The sequence below is a fragment of the Protopterus annectens genome, chromosome 4.part0, assembly GCF_019279795.1.
Source record: "Protopterus annectens isolate FY-2018-M chromosome 4.part0, PAN1.0, whole genome shotgun sequence".
Taxonomy (NCBI): domain Eukaryota; kingdom Metazoa; phylum Chordata; order Ceratodontiformes; family Protopteridae; genus Protopterus; species Protopterus annectens.
The window spans coordinates 598,381,268-598,393,391 of record NC_056733.1 but is presented as its reverse complement, the minus strand read 5'-3'; the positions used below and the strand labels follow the sequence as shown (position 1 = coordinate 598,393,391).

The 12,124-nt window shown below is 43.0% G+C and overlaps 1 protein-coding gene across 8 annotated transcripts in view; it reads right to left on the bottom strand.

Moving 5' to 3' along the window:
- NCOR2 (nuclear receptor corepressor 2) overlaps positions 1-12,124 on the bottom strand; it is a 3,277,114-nt gene that overhangs the window by 253,927 nt on the left and 3,011,063 nt on the right. The gene's annotated exons all lie outside the window — the stretch shown is intronic.

The following is a 12,124-nucleotide window of genomic DNA, read 5'->3' as shown; positions in this document are numbered from 1 at the left end:
ATTAATGCAATGGCTTATCCACTTAGAAATGGTTTGTTTTGAAATAGCCTTTCCCTCTTCCCCTGCAGCAAATGCTACCAGCAACTGTTCAGATTTTCTTCGAGATTTAGTCCTGTCCAAATAGAATCTTAGTTGTCTGTGCACATCCAAGGAATGCAGAATACGTTCCCCTTTGATCTGTGGATTGGGAATGAAGGTTGGCAAATGAATGGACCGATAAAGAGCCACACTGGAAAGCACCTTGGGCATGAAGGATGGATTGGTCCTGAGAGATACCATGTCTGCATGAACGATGATGAAAGGCTCCACTGCCATAAGGGCCTGTAATTCAGATATCCTTCTAGCTGAAGTGATTGCTAAAAGGAAGCTGGCTCGAAAGGAGGTAGAGTGAGTTTCTCCAAAACAAAGTTAATGTCCCAGGCAGGGGTAGGGGCTCTGCTGGGTGGTCTCAAGTTTTTTTGCCCCTCTGAGATACTGCTTGAGCAGAGGATGAGAGAAGAAAGGTGGTTCTCTGTTATAGTGAGCTGAAACAGCTGAGGCGTGAATTTTAATGGAGGAAAATACAGGCCCTTGTGAAGCATCTCAGTTAAGTATTGCAAAATCTGAGGTAAAGTGGGCGCTGCTGTGCTCATCCCTAAAGACTGGTTCCAGGCCCAGAATCTTTTCCATTTATCAGCATAAGCTTTTCTAGTACTAGGTCTCCTCACCTCCAAGATGACATCCATCACAGGTTTGCTGAGGGATGATAAGGGTGAATTTAAGTGATTAGCCAGGCTGCAAGGTTCAAAGTCGTAAGCTGAGGGTGCAGAATTTGGTTCTACTGCTGAGACAGCAAGGAAGGGGTCTGAGGCATGTGCCATGGAGATTATTTGCGACACACTGCGCAGGAGGAGGTAGCAAAGTTGGCAGGCCAGTCTGGAGCAATCAAAATCATCCTTGGTTTGTCATGTTTGACTTTTAGAAGAACTTTGGAGAGCAGAGGCAGAGGGGGACAGGCGTAGACTGATAGGTTTTTCCAGCTGAAGGATAGAGCATCCACTTTCCAGGCTTGTTTGTGGGGAGTCCTTGTGCAAAACTTGTCCAACTGGTAGTTCTGGGGGGAGGCAAATAGATCTATGTCTGGGCTCCCCCATTCACTTGTCAACATGTTGAAAATCCGTGGTTCCAGTTTCCACTCGTGTGGGTCCATGAGGTTTCTGCTTAGTCCATCTGCCAGTGTATTCAATTTTCCTGGCAGGAAGTGAGCGTGTAGATGCACTTGGTAGCTCAAGGCTGTGTTCCACAATGCCATGGCTAGTCTGCAGATGGGGGGCTAGTCTGCAGATGGGGTAGGAATGTGTACCCCCCCACTTGTTTATGTACCACATAACCGTGGTGTTGTCTGTCTATATCATTAGTTGTCCTGGAAGAATGTAGTCCTTGAAGGCTGTCAGAGCATTCTGTACAGCTAACATTTCTTTTTGATTGATATGTAGGTGCATTTGATTTGGGTTCCATTTGCCCTGAATGCAGTTCCCTGACAGGTGAGCCCCCCATGCATAGTCTGATGCATCTGTAGTCAAGGTTTGGGGGGCAGGGGGTAGTGTGAATGACAGTCCCTTCTTTAGATGGTAGGCCTCTGCCCACCATAGGAACTCCAGGCGTAGGCAAGGTATGATAGGAATCATTGTTTCCAGGCTGTGACAATGTTGACTCCATAGACTTTTTAGATACCACTGTAGTTTCCTCATATGCAGTCTTGCATATGGAATTAGAAGAATGCAGGAGGCCATGAACCCCAAGGCTTGCAGTATTTGTCTTGCAGATAGCAGGGTTTTTGTGGCTACTTGTTTGAAGTAAGTTACCAAATGAATTTGTTCTCTGGTGTGAGGAAAGCCATCTGGGTAGATGTACTCAAGCTTGCACCCAGGAATATAATCTGTTGACAGGGTACCAGTTGTGATTTCTTTTCGTTTATGGTGTACCCCAGACAAGCTAGAACCCTTTTTACAAACACCACATCATTTAGAAGTATGCCCTGGTTTTCTGCCTGAATTAGACAATCGTCCAGGTATGGACATATCTGAATATTTCTTTGCCTGCAAAATGCAATAACTGGAGCCAGGCACTTTGTGAATACCCTGAGCGTAGTAGACAAGCCAAAAGGCAGTGCAGAGAACTGATAATGCAAGTAGCTTGCTTTGAAGCGTAGGTATCTTCTGCAAGATTCCCTGATTGGGATGCGCAGGTATGCCTCTTTTAAATCTAGAGTTGCCAACCAGGCATCTTTGCCTAGCATTGGAAGTAACTGGTGAAGAGTCAGCATCTTGACTTTTGGAATCTCCAGAAAGGTGTTTACAGTAGGCAGGTCCAGTATTGGATGACAAGAATTGCCTTTTCTAGGTACCAGGAAAAGCCTGGAATAGAAACCTTGTCCCTTTTCCTCTTCTGGTACTAGTTGAATAGCCCCCATGCTTAAGAGGAAAAGTACTTGTTTCTGAGCCCCTGCCCACTGATTTGGGGGCAGGTCTGGCTACCTGTTTGGTGTTAGCAACGTGTGGAAATGAAATCTATATCCCTGGGACACTATATTTAAAACGCATTTGTCTTGGGTTATGAGTTCCCAGTTCTTTGCATGAAGAGCAATCTTTCCCCACAAAGGGGCAGTTAAGAGATAAGTGCTTGGTAATTTTAAAAGGAAGTAATTGAGACTGTTTACTGTAGGGGAGTGTCTTGTTATTTCCAGATTTGGGAGTGGAGGCCCTCCACTGCTTAGTTCTGAGAGTCCCCTGGTACTGAAACCTGGGGTTTTTGTTGTGTCTGGATTTGGCTTGAGAGGATCTGGAAGGAGCTGGAAAGGACCAATTCTTAGTAGGCCAGTGCCTACTAAATCGTGGAGGTTGCACTTGTAAGAAATCTTTAACAGTTTGCATAGATTTAGCTTTATCTTTCAACTTTTTTAGAACTTCTTCAGCCTTATTGCCAAACAGGCGGTCCTGATTTAAAGGAGCATCCAACAGTTTACCTTTAACATGATCAGGCAAAGACTGTTGCTTAAGCCAAGCATGCCTTCTAAGCACAGACCTAGTAACAGCAGCCCTGCAGGAGGCCTCTAAGGAATCAAAACCACATTGTAAAGTAGGTTTTCCAACTTGTTCAGCAGAATGCAATAAATCCTGTAAGTCTTTATTTTCCACACAGTCCGGAATCAACATTATTTTCTGTTTAAGCAGTCCAATAACATGTTGCTGATACTTTAACACATGAAACTGGCAGTTTAAAGCCCTAATGGCCAAGGTTGCAGAAGTGTAAACCTTCTTACCCCATCTATCCAGCGCCCTGGAGTCTCTATCAGAAGGGGTATGATTTTTAGCAGTAGAAGCCTTAATGCCCTTGGGCCCCTGTGAAATAGTGCAATAGGATTTTTAAAAAGGAACTTGTCGGACTCAGGGACCCTGTAGTACCTGTCAGGTTTTCTGGGAGCATTAGGCAGGGTATCAGGGGCCAAACATGATTCCGAAAAGGCATCATCAACAATGTCTAATACAGGAAGAATAGCTAAAGGCCTATTGCTGAGGTAGGAGAAGGAAATCCCTAAGCCTCTTTTTGGAATCAGAAAAATCCTGGCTTTCCCAGTGGAAATGCTTCCTTAGAGTATGCAAGGTTTCCCCAAAAGAAAAATCCTCAGGAGGGGAAGCAGAGGAAATGGAGTCCTCTGCATCAGAATCTTCATAAGTAGATAAGGGCAAATCCAGATCATCAGAAGAATCAGAAACAACAGAATCCTGATCAGAAGATTCATAATCAACTTCAGTCCTAGGCCTCTTAGAAGGGGGGGGTGGCTACCCCTGATTTGAGTTATTTGATCTTCAGCCATTCTTATCATTTGTTTTTTAGACATAGAGGCCTGAGCATGTGGCCTGGGTGTTGGTTTTTTAGGCATGGATCGAGATTTAGGCCTAAGTACAGAAGAAGGTGTCGGTTTAATATGCAAGTCCGGAGGCCTGAATTCACCCTCAGAAGCCGGTGCCTGCACAGCAGCTCCGGACCCATCCAAGGCAGAGACATCCATGGGTTCCATAGTTGAAGCATCTCGCGGCATACCGGACTCTGTAGAGACCTGCGAATAAGAAGTAGTGGGTATCAGGGACTGCGAAAGCACCTCACTGAATACCGGCTAATTGGTGACTGGCTTAGGAGAAGCGTCATCGGCAGTTTTGGACTTCGGCGGCCTGTTTCTGTCTTTATCTTTGCATTTTTTTCAGAATCCCAGTAGTCGGATGGCTAACCAATGACATTTTTGGATAATTAAACCGAGAACCAAAATATTTAGAGGCGGAAAATATACTGACGATGGATAGCGCGCTGATTAAATAAAGCACAAGATCGACAGCAAGGTACGTCATGGTCAGGGCCTAGGCAAGGAATACAGTACGAATGAAAATCTTTATGAGGTATTTGCTTTCCACAAGTAATGCAATTATTAACTTTTACTGACATCGCTAAGGAGCAAGAAAAAGTTTCCCCAACGGGGTACCCCGGTTTAGTTGAAGACTTTGGTTCTGAAACTCGAAAATGAAAATTTCAGGAGTTGGCCAACCGGCACTGGTGAACTGCTTCTGCTTCGGGCACCGCACAGCAAGAAAGACTGATGTAATGGTGTCGGCTGCATGTTTTATACCCCTGACGACCTGACGTCATGGAAGTAGGGACAGCAACAGATGCAGGACCCAAGACTTTGTTAATCAGGCTGACTGATAACCCAAATGTAATGACTGCAACAGTGAAACACGAAGAACATCCTGGTAGAAATTGTGCTAACAGGTGGAGTTGCATGGCAGAGGCTGTGCGCCAAAGGGTCATGGCCAGCATGCATAGATGGTAGAAGTGAGTCCCTCCCTGCTTGTTGATATACCACATTACAGTGGTGTTGTCTGTTTTGATCAGGAGGGCCCCTGGGGAGAGAAGGGGCTTGAAAGCTACCAAGGCATGCTGGACAGCAATTATCTCTTTTTGGCTGCTGTGCAGAGGGATTTGCTGTGGGCTCCATTGGCCCTGAATGCACCTGCTGTCCAGGTGTGCACCCCAGGCATAGTCTGTTGCATCTGTGGTGAGGGTCTGGACGGTGGGAGCATGCTGTTGCCCACCAAAGAAAATCTTTTCTGAGGCAAGGAATTACAGGTATAAGAGTCTCCAGGTCTTGAGAGTGTTGACACCAAAGGCTTTTTAGGTACAATTGAAATTTCCTCATGTGCAGTCTGGCATATGGAATGAGTAGTATGCAAGATGCCATGAACCCCAGAGCTTGCAGGATCTTCCATGCAGATAACTGTGGTCTGGTGGCTAGCTGAGAGAAGTAGGTTGTCAGGAAAATTTGCTTTTCTGGTGTAAGGAATGCCATCTGGGATTCTGTGTCCAGGCTTGCTTCCAAGAATATAATCCTTTGGGTGGGCACCTGTTTGGATTTCTTTTCGTAGATTGTGTACGCTAGGGAGGTGAGTAGGGACTTTACAAAGGCCAGGTGCTTCAGCAGCTTTTCCTGGCTGTCTGCCTGAATAAAGCTGTCATCTAAGTATGGGTAAATCTGGATATTCCTTTGTCTGCAAAACGCAATGGCCAGAGCCAGACATTTTGTGAAAACTCTGGGGGCAGTAGATAAGCCAAATGGAAGCGCAGAGAACTGAAAGTACTGAGATCCTGCCATGAAACAGAGATATTTCCTGCATGATTCCCTGATAGGAATTTGGAGGTAGGCCTTTTTTAGATCTAGGGTGGCTAGTCAACCATCCTTGGAGAGCATGGGTAGCAGCTGCTGTTGGGTGAGCATTTTGAATTTTGGTATTACCAGGAAGGTGTTTAGAATAGATAGATCGAGGATGGGACGCCAGGTTCCTTCTTTTCTGGGTACCAGAAAAAGTCTGGAGTAGAAACCTTGGCCTCTCTGTTCTGCAAGAACATGCTCTAATGCCCTCATAGAGAGCAGGGAAAGGACTTGCTTTTGCGCCTCTGCCCACTGGTCTGGAGGTAGATCTGGGAACCCTTTTGTGGTAGGAAGGGTGTTGAAAGAAAATTTGTACCTCTGGGACACTAAGTTGAGAACCCAGAAGTCATTGGTAATGGTGGCCCAGGTGCTTGCGTGAAAGGAGAGTTTTCCTCCTAGGGGTAAGTGAAGGTGGGCAGAGGGAGGGGGTGGTGGAGGTGAGTCATTGTGAGTTCTTACCATAAGGGGGTGGCTTAGAACTTCCTGGTTTTGAAGTGGAGGTAGTCCACTGCTTAGATCTCTGCATTCCCTGTGGCTGCTGTCTGGGGGGGGGGGGGGTCTGGTTCCCTAGGGTCTGGGCTGGACTGGCTTAGTGGGAGCAGGAAAGGACCAGTGCTTGGTGGGACAACGCCTGATGAACCTGGGTGGCTGGACCTGAAAAAAATCCTTAACTTTCTGCATAGATTTTGCTTTTCTTCCATCTTTTTTAAGACCTCTTCTGCCTTAGTGCCAAATAAGTTGTCTTTGTGCAAGGGGGCATCCAACAATTTAGATTTGACATGGTCTGGCAAGGTCTGTTCCTTAAGCTATGCATGCCTTCTAATGACAGATCCGGTGACTGCTACCCTGCAAGAAGCTTCTAGGGCATCAAAACCACAGTGCAAAGTTTGTTTAGTTACTTGACTTGCAGAGTGCATTAACTCTTGTAACTCTTTAGATTCTGCACAAGCAGGAAAGGAAGACAATGTTTTTGTTTGAGGAGTTCCAGGGTATGTTGCTGAAATATTAGCATATGGAACTGACAATTTAGTGCCCCGACAGAAAGAGTAGTGGAGGTGTATACTTTTTTACCCCATCTGTCTAGTGCTCAGGAATCCCTATCTGAGGGGGTGGGATTCTTAGCAGAGATTGCTTTAATCCCTTTAGGCCCTTGAGAAATTACCTCAGGGTCAGCAGTAGGATTTTTAAAAAGAAATTTGTGTAAGTCAGGGGACTCTATGGTACCCGTCTGGTTTTCTGGGTGCAGGAGGGAGAGTCGGGAGTCAAGCTGGATTCCAGGAAAACCCCCACAACATCCAGGACTGGGGGATGGCCAAGGGTCTGTGCTGTGGAAGATCTAAGAATTCCCTGAGTCTCCTTTTAGACTGAGGGTAGTCCTGACTCTCCCATTGGAAATGCTCCCTTAAGGTATGAAGGGTTTCCCCAAAGGAAAAATCATCTGGGAGAGAGGCAGAAGGGATGGAATCCTCTGTATCAGAATCCTCATAAGTAGAAAGGGGTTGCATGTCTTCATATTCAGATGCATCAGAGTCATCTGACTCTTGTTCAGACAAAACTACAGGGGACAGATCTGTTTTCCTTTTGGAGGGGGTAGCTTGGCTAGATTGGGTCGTCAGTTTCTTGGGTGTGGTTCATATCCTGGGCCTAAGAAACTCGGTCATTTTCAAAAAATGGAAGTCACGAAAGAAGACGTCGGTTTGTGTCGAGAATCGGTAGTGCGAAGGACTTCCTTGGAAGCCGGTGCCTGCTCAGCGGCTCCAGACTCATCCAAGGTAGAGACGACCGCAGAATCCTTAGTCGAAGAAGAGTTTTGTGGCATACCTGACTCCGAAAGGGTCTCGGTAGCGGCCTGCGAATCCAAAGAAGTGGGCATTAGGGGCTGTGAAAGCACCTCAGTGAGGACCGGAGAACTGACGACTAGCTTAACAGAAGCATCGTCGGTAGGTTTGGACCTGTGCGGTCTGTCTCTCTCTTTATCTTTATGTTTTTTTCAGATCATCTGCTGTCAGATGGCTTACCGAAAGCCATATCAGAGTTCGAGGACTGTAAGCGAAAATATACAGCTACAATAAGAGCCCGACAGATAGTTCTGGCGCTGAACAAAGCACAGAAGCGACAGCGGAGGACTTCATGGTCTGGGCCTAAACAAGTGATGCAGTAAGAATGAGTCTCGATGTGGTATTTGCTTTTCACAGGCGAGACAATTGTTCTGACATCGGTTAGTGCAAAAAAAAAGGATCCCCAACAGGGTACTTAGCTTTAGAAGACTTCAGCTTCAAATCGGTAGACGAAACTCAGGTAGCAGCCAACCGGCACTCGTGTGAACTGCTTCTGCTTCGGGCTCCATGGCAAGAAAGACTGATGTAATGGCTTCGGCTGCTTTACCTTATACTACTGACTATCTGACTTCAGTCCTGAAGCGATAGCAACCAACGCAGAAATAATAAGCCTCTGGTATTCGGGCGGGCTGAGAGCTACCCTGGCAGGGATAACTCAAATGTGATGACTGCAACAGTGAAACACGAAGAACATCTGTCTTGCATTCTGTTTACTGCTATAAAAATGGTTTTATACCTATTTAAAAGGAATGTGCTATCTTATTACGCTGACAGCCCCAGGCAACACCAGTAGACAAAAGAGTGATGACCTAGCACTTCAAAATCTTTTCTTAATCATTTTTCTTTCAAAAATAACATAAATTTCACTACACACAGTAGTTAGTTTAACGAGCAGATAGCAAACTACAAGCTACAGACTAGGACCACAGTCCTACTTTTTATAACTGCATGCTGTACATCAGTTAATGGATGAACCTGATAACACTCTGTGCTGAAAATATGATTATGGATGTCCAATTAAAGCAAATAATGCTGCTACAAAGAACACATCTTCTGCAAATAATTTTATCATGACATGTTTTTTTTTGACAGGTTAATTGTTTGGGACACTATTTTCAGCCACTGCCCTACAGACCTGCACAATTGCAATATCAATTCCTCATCTTGGATTACAACTTTTGTAGACATAACATTTGAAACATTTTAGTTAACTTCAGGTTGTATTACCAAGCGAGATAGTAGGAAAGCAAACTCCATGGAACAATTACATTATTCAAGACTTAAGCATATAAACCTGAAAACAATTACTTTCACCACTTAGGACTAACATTTTAGAGCAAAAAGATATTAAGACTCTTCTGCAGCAAGAACATGCTTTTGTCTACGAAGTTAAGAATATCATGGACCCAAACAGGAATACTGATGTAAAGGTGGACTTGGGTATTAAAGACAACAAACCAATACGTTTAAGTAACACTGACGATTAATAATTGTACGGGAACTTTAAGGTAAGCAGACCATCCTAAAGCTTGTTATTTTTGTTCTAATTCAGCATATTAATAAGCGAATGCCAAGAAAAAGTAAATGTTGGAGTACTAAGAATGTATAAAATGGAATACGAGAATTAAATGTGGTAAGAGTACTTTATGACTGCATGACAAAAATGAATACTTGAAATTAAATACCCAGCAGGAAGGACATTACAGAAGATTATGGTATTGGATTATCATGAATGAATATAATTACACTGATGTTTGAAAAAGCTACTGATAGAGAAAAGCAGCAGAATGCACTTAGAATGTTCCAGACTATTTGTAGTAGTTAGACTGGAGTACTTTTGTTCGGTGGCTTTCTATTTACATGTCACTAGTAGAATGCAAAATGAGATATAAACAGGTACCTGAAAGACTGTGAATGGTACAGAATTGTTGGGATGGAGCAAACAATGGTATCTGCCTAAATGTAAAAAAAAATAAAGTTTTTTGGGAACAAACTGTAATAGAACTGTTTCAAGGTAAACTCAGACTAATACAGACATGACAAATGCTGGCTATTATGGGGCAGAAAGCAAGAAGACAAATCTCTGTTAGAGAATACTTAACTTGTGTTTGGTTTATGTAAGAAGGAAAGTGTGGAGAAGTTTTATACTATGCCAAATGAGCGAATGATGTAATGCTGGAAACAATCAACCTTGGTTAAAGTGGTTTGGTCACGTAGAAGCTTTATCTGTTATATAAAAGTGTTACACATGCATACATATGTACATTGTTATTTTATGTTATGAATACAAAAAGTTAAACATTTTATGCTACTTTGAATTTTCTTGATAAATAAAAATTTAAAGCTCCATTTCTTCTCCACCATTTGCCCCTTGTAGTTGGAGTATGCGAACAATGTTGTGAATGAAGGTAAAGGTGACCATAGCTGATGAGAGAATTATCAAAATTATAAGACCACTATGATTACTGAACAGAGCTTACTAGGGTCAGTAGATGAAGTACTACTACCAATGGAAGCAGAACATGGGCAAACTGTGGAGCGGCCTATTAAAGCTGGCTTAGGAAGGTGTACCTGACAGGTCTAATGTTGGAATGAAGACCAAGTCTGCATCAGTGACAATGAACCAGAATGTCAAAACACTGGGAAGAAAGACAGTTATTAATGAAAAGGAGGTGAAGAGTGTGACCCCGAGTATCTGGGAGGTTGGAAATGGGATTAAAAGTGATTATTTAGATTGTTATTGATTCTGGAGTTAAAATAAATTTTGACAGTTCCTTTTTAGAGACAAAAATCTAAAATAAGTTTACTAACAATACAAAACTTTCATCTTTCATGAACTAAAACTATTCAATATGCATATTACTTGCCAGTATGTAACAGGATCTAGTATCAGATATTTCAGGTATTTCCCAGTACATGTAATAAAGTAAGCAGTTGTCAGGCCTAAACAAGGAGATTCCTTAACCTTTTTCTAGCTTTGATTACTTTCATAAATGTAAAGACCATGTAATTACGTTTCTGCTGTTTTTGTAGAGTTTACTGCCTTATGGCTCATTTGCTGCCCCCTTTCAAGTATTATCTTGCACAGTTTGTGGATTTTACATGCAATATTGTCAATAATAAGGAATTCAATCCTTGTCTTCTATGTTGTTCCCTTTTCACCTGTGAAACAGAAAATACCAAATTTACTTGACTGTTTAGCCAGGGCTGTAGTCATAGTACAAACTTAAAGTCTTTGCTAAAACAAGTGGCCAGTCTACTCATGACCTCTAGCCTTAAAGTTTTTTAGGAACAGACTTATGGCCTGTCAGCTAAAGTTCAGCGACGTTGTGCCTTAAATTATTTAATTCTTGTAACTGTCTTCCTGCTTAGAGGCCACATTGTAAGAAATGCCTCATCACAAACATACAAAGTCATTTACTTAAGCACTGTTAGAATGGGTCTATATTATAGTATTGCAGTTTTTAAACATCGAATGCTATAATATCGACCTGTTTTTGTCGAAAACTCAAAATAGCTAAGCTACTGAACTTCGAAATCTTACCTAGGGTAAGATTTCGGTCATCCGTTCCATGTCTTCGCTATTTACTCTACTGTGGTGGGAAGGTTACGGACAGGGGTAAGGTAAGTATGCGAACGGAGGTTACGTACCGGGTTAAGGTAAGTGTGGGAACATATCAGGGTAAGGTGAGTGTGCGGTAGTTAGGGGCTTTAGGGTTAGGGAGTGGGTAATGTGAGTGTGCAGTAGTTAGGGACTTTAGGGTTAGGGTTGGGTAAAGGTGAGTGGATAGGTAGTGGTATAGGGTTAGAATTATGGTTTTGTTAAGTGTATGTGTGTGGTTTATTTATTTTGGTGTGCTTGTGTTGTGTGTTTGTGTTTCGAAACAGCAAATTATTTCCCTGGGAAAAAATTTGCTGTTCTGTTCGATATTTTGTTGTTTAGATATTTTAGGTATGATGAAATAGCGTTCGCTATTTAAATCGTACGATAGGGTAATATAAACGCGTTAGAATCATAGAAGTGAAAGGAAAATATTAGATCTCCTTTGGGACTCAAACCCAAGACCTTCAGCATAACATGCTGGCATCACTGCCACAGGACCAACAAGAGCCTTCAGACAGTAATGTATTAAGTTTTCCCTTAAGAGCTTTTTCCTTTTAGCTAAAAAAACCCCATCATGGTGTCCAAGGTCAAATTACAAACACACACACATACAAATACAGAGAAAGCCTTCCACTCAGGCTCTCTCAGAATCACATAAGTAAACTGAAAATATTAGCCCTCATTTAAGACTCAAACTCAAGACCTCCAGCACATCATGCTGTCACCACTGCCCCTTGACCAACATGAGCCTGATTTAAGTGTTTCTTGCCCCTAAGAGTTGTTTTCCTTTCAGCTCAGAAAATCCCAGCACAGTGACTGAGGTCAAGTGGTAGCATGGTGATCTTAACAATCCACGCTACTTTGAAAATGACAGCAGAAAAAGTAGAATCTTCAGAAAAAGAGACTATCCAGGACACTAAAAGAAAATGAGGACTTCAAGAA